Genomic DNA, 3,622 nt, shown 5'->3' with positions numbered 1-3,622 from the left:
CTTATCAGAATATGAAAGCCCCTTTTAGCAAGGGGGCCCCCAGATCCAGAAGTGGCCCTTGTCCCCATCAACATGGGGACAAGGTGCTTGGGGGGGAGCCCTCCTGCCCCAAAGCACCCCCCCATGTTGAGGGAATGTGGCCTGGTATGGTTCAGGAGGAGGGGCTCGCTCATCCCCTCCTTTTCCTGACCTGCTGGGATGCATGCTTGGATAAGGGTCTGGCATGGATTTTGGGGGAGGGGGAGCCCAAGCCATATTTTTTTTGGCGTAGGGGTTCCCCTCAAAATCACAACAATAAAGCACAAACAAGCCACCCAATAATGACACGTATAACTAGTGTCATTAACTTATCTCCGACTCACTGGTATAAGTGTGGATCCATAAACCCATAAGGTACATACTAAGCAAAATGGTAGTGTGACAAGAACACCCCTACCTGGAAAAAGAAGGTTATTAGGTGATCCACGCGGAGTAATATGAATTCAAAAATATTCCAAACAATTCTTTATTTGATCACATAGATCATAAGGAGGTTAAACATGAGCATGGTGTACATATGAAAAAAATAAAATCATGTTAAAAAGCACTAGGCGTCTTCAGTTTAGGGTCATCTTAACAAATAGAGTACCACAAGGCAGAGTTATAAAGTGGTGGTATAGTTATCCTGGGTTTCCATGGGTTTTCGGCTTGTATTCGAGTAAACCATGTATGCAGCAAATGTGTTCCCAATGTATGTCAGGTGTCTCCTGATGTGAAAAAAGCTGGAATACAAAAATATATAGTATATATATGGAAATATGAAAACCAAAAAACCATATCACATCCAATATTCACCAGGCCTCCCTCTACAATGGTCAGTGGATACTACTATTACCTTCTCAAAGGTGAGGTTGACAGGCCAGCTTCTCAAGTGTAGGGACTTCCTGGATAGCCACCCCAAATAAAATAAAGTCCACAGTACCAAATGATTCTGAGGATATATATAGAAAAATAGTGAAAAATGTAAAAATCATGGGCATCAGGTCACCCTGAAAATAAAACACACACAGAGTGGGTATATTACCATCAATGAAGATCAAGAAGACATCTGTCGACTTGAAATAGGATCAGGTCCTTGATGCTTTTCCAAGATGCATATGGGGGTGAGGAGCCAGGTAGTCACAATACATAGATTCCAAACACATATACTGTGTATATAGCATATAACAGGCTATACGGGCCTGAATTCTGATACCCAATAAAGGGTTTCCAAAAATTGCTCAAAATGAGAAGATTATTATTCCATATACTGTGTATATAGCATATAGCAGGCTTTGCAAACCTGAATTCTTATACCCAATAAAGGGTTTCCAAAAATTGCTCAAAATGAGAAGGTTATTGCGGTTTCATGAGGATATGGCTATGTCACAGCACAACCCCTAGATAGGATAGCGTATATATGTATATATATGTAGATCGTCCTCCAAAGAGGATTTGCAAAGATTCCCCGAATATACAGGGTAATTTAGGCCCAAATAGCATGCCCTTGTTAACACCATAAAAGCTCTATCAATCTCAACAGCCGTAAGCTAAGTTAACTTGCCACCGGTGGAAGATAAATTTCCCTGAAAGATAGCCGTTTGCGAGCCGCTGCAGCAATAGCCTTATGGTAGTTTTCAGAGGGTCAAGGGCCTTCCCAGCAGGGAGCTGTGACACCGCCGTTCCTTCCCACCTCGTGGGCGCCGCACCCAGTGAAGACGCCGAGCGTAGTGACGTCAATACGTTGACGCGTTTCGTCCGCCAATCACCGCAGACTTCGTCAGAACTGTTTGGAATATTTTTGAATTCATATTACTCCGCGTGGATCACCTAATAACCTTCTTTTTCCAGGTAGGGGTGTTCTTGTCACACTACCATTTTGCTTAGTTCCCCTCAAAATCCATACCAGACCCGAAGGGCTTGGTATGGATGGAGGGGAGGACCCCTTGACGTTTTTTTATTATTTTTTAATTGCAGGCAATTCTTTCTTTTATTCAGCTGTCAGTGGGGAACAGCCAGACCTTCCCACGTTTTTGGAGTGGTTTTAAGCATTTTTGAAGCATTTTTGAGGTGGTTACCATTCATTTCAATGGGAAGAAACTTTTTTTTAGGCTTTTTTCTAACTCCCCAAACATGCCTCAAAGATGCTGTAAGTTTTTGCAGTGCAATGCCTCAGTGTGAAAACATACATAGATATACATTCACATACACAGGGAAGCAGTTTTCTTGAGCTTTTCAGGCGTTTTTTTTACCGCAAAAACGCTTTAAAAAACTCCTCAGTGTGAAAGCAGCCTAAGGCCTGTTTCACATTAAATAAGCTGCTAGCAGGCTTCAGCAAGCTTCAAGTAGTGCTGAAGCCTTCTAGCAGCTTGATTAAATTGGCAGTCAGTACTGCCATTAAGATCTGCGTTCAGCATTTACAAAGTGGAGCTGAAGGGTGCTTTAAAAGCTTTAACAAAATTTGCTGAATGTTCTGCTGTCTGAGGCCCCGTTTACACTTGCGATTGAGGGTCTGTAAAACCCCATATTTGAACCCCCTCAACCGCTCCCCCTGTTGCTGCTGAGACAGTGGGTTAGAGTGTACATATTCCACAGCCAAAGCAGTAATTATACTCCTGTCTCGCTTAGCAGGCGGTACCAAATGAAGCCGCACTGCAATTGCCTAACAACCACGCACAACACATGTGGTTGTGCCATGGTCTTATGGTAATTAGGGGGTTAAAACAGGTGGTGAGGAGGCTATACAGTACCTTCTCACGGACTGTATATGGCTTTCTGAAGAGCGATCTGATCATGGATCGCGCTTCAGACAAAGCAAGTCTAACTAAGCTTTAAAGCTTGCTGTTTATACTGCTCTTACATGTACAAGCTGAAGCCCTTATAAAACAGGAAATTCTTACAAACACTGATAAAGCAGTTCTTGACTCCTATCTACTTTTAGGTTTACTGTATGGGCAGCAAAATACACAGTATTAGTTAAAGCGGAGCTCCACCCAAAAGTGGATGTTCCGCTTGAATGCATTGTCCCCCACTCCCCGTGAAGGACTGGCACCTTTGGGGTGCAGGGGGGGAGCGGGTACACAAATTTGACAGGTACCCATTCCCACTTCTACTTCAATCGCCTAAGGCAATCAGAAGCAGAAGTTCCCCCCCCCTCCCCATAGTCTTCTGGGACACGTGACAGGTCCCAGAAGACTATGGGACCATTCACAAAGTGCAGCGATACTCGTGCATGCGCAGTGAGCACCCGGCTGTGAAACCGCAAGCTGTCACAGCCGGGTGCCCACACTGAAGATGCTGGCACTGGGGAGAGAAGACAGCTGGTGAAACCAGCAGTGGTGAGGACACTGTGGGATCGTAGGACAGGTAGGTGTCTGTATTTTAAAAGTCAGCAGCTACAGTTTTTGTAGCTGCTGACTTTTTTTTTTTAATCAACTGGAACTCCGCTTTACTTATAACTGCAGGTATGACATTTTGTACTAACTTGCATAATAAGTATGATTTGAATACTGCCTGCTGTATTTTGAATCAATATAAAAGCTGCTAAAAGCCTCCAGTAGGTAAAATTTTATAATAGCAACAGGGATTCTTCTAAATTACTTTT

At 43.5% G+C, this 3,622-nt stretch overlaps 1 long non-coding RNA gene across 1 annotated transcript; it reads right to left on the bottom strand.

Moving 5' to 3' along the window:
- Window positions 1-491: 491 nt before the first annotated feature.
- Window positions 492-1,295, bottom strand: LOC149463763 (uncharacterized). The gene is made up of 2 exons (XR_016312389.1): window positions 875-1,295; window positions 492-761 (listed from the first exon to the last, which is right to left on the bottom strand). It is a non-coding gene; the product is annotated as an uncharacterized LOC149463763 (long non-coding RNA).
- Window positions 1,296-3,622: the final 2,327 nt, after the last annotated feature.

This window comes from Staurois parvus, unplaced genomic scaffold (assembly GCF_062004578.1).
Source record: "Staurois parvus isolate SC_StPar_1 unplaced genomic scaffold, SC_StPar_1.0 ptg000152l, whole genome shotgun sequence".
Taxonomy (NCBI): domain Eukaryota; kingdom Metazoa; phylum Chordata; class Amphibia; order Anura; family Ranidae; genus Staurois; species Staurois parvus.
Note: the sequence above shows the minus strand (reverse complement) of the source record. Positions and strands in the feature narration are given on the sequence as shown.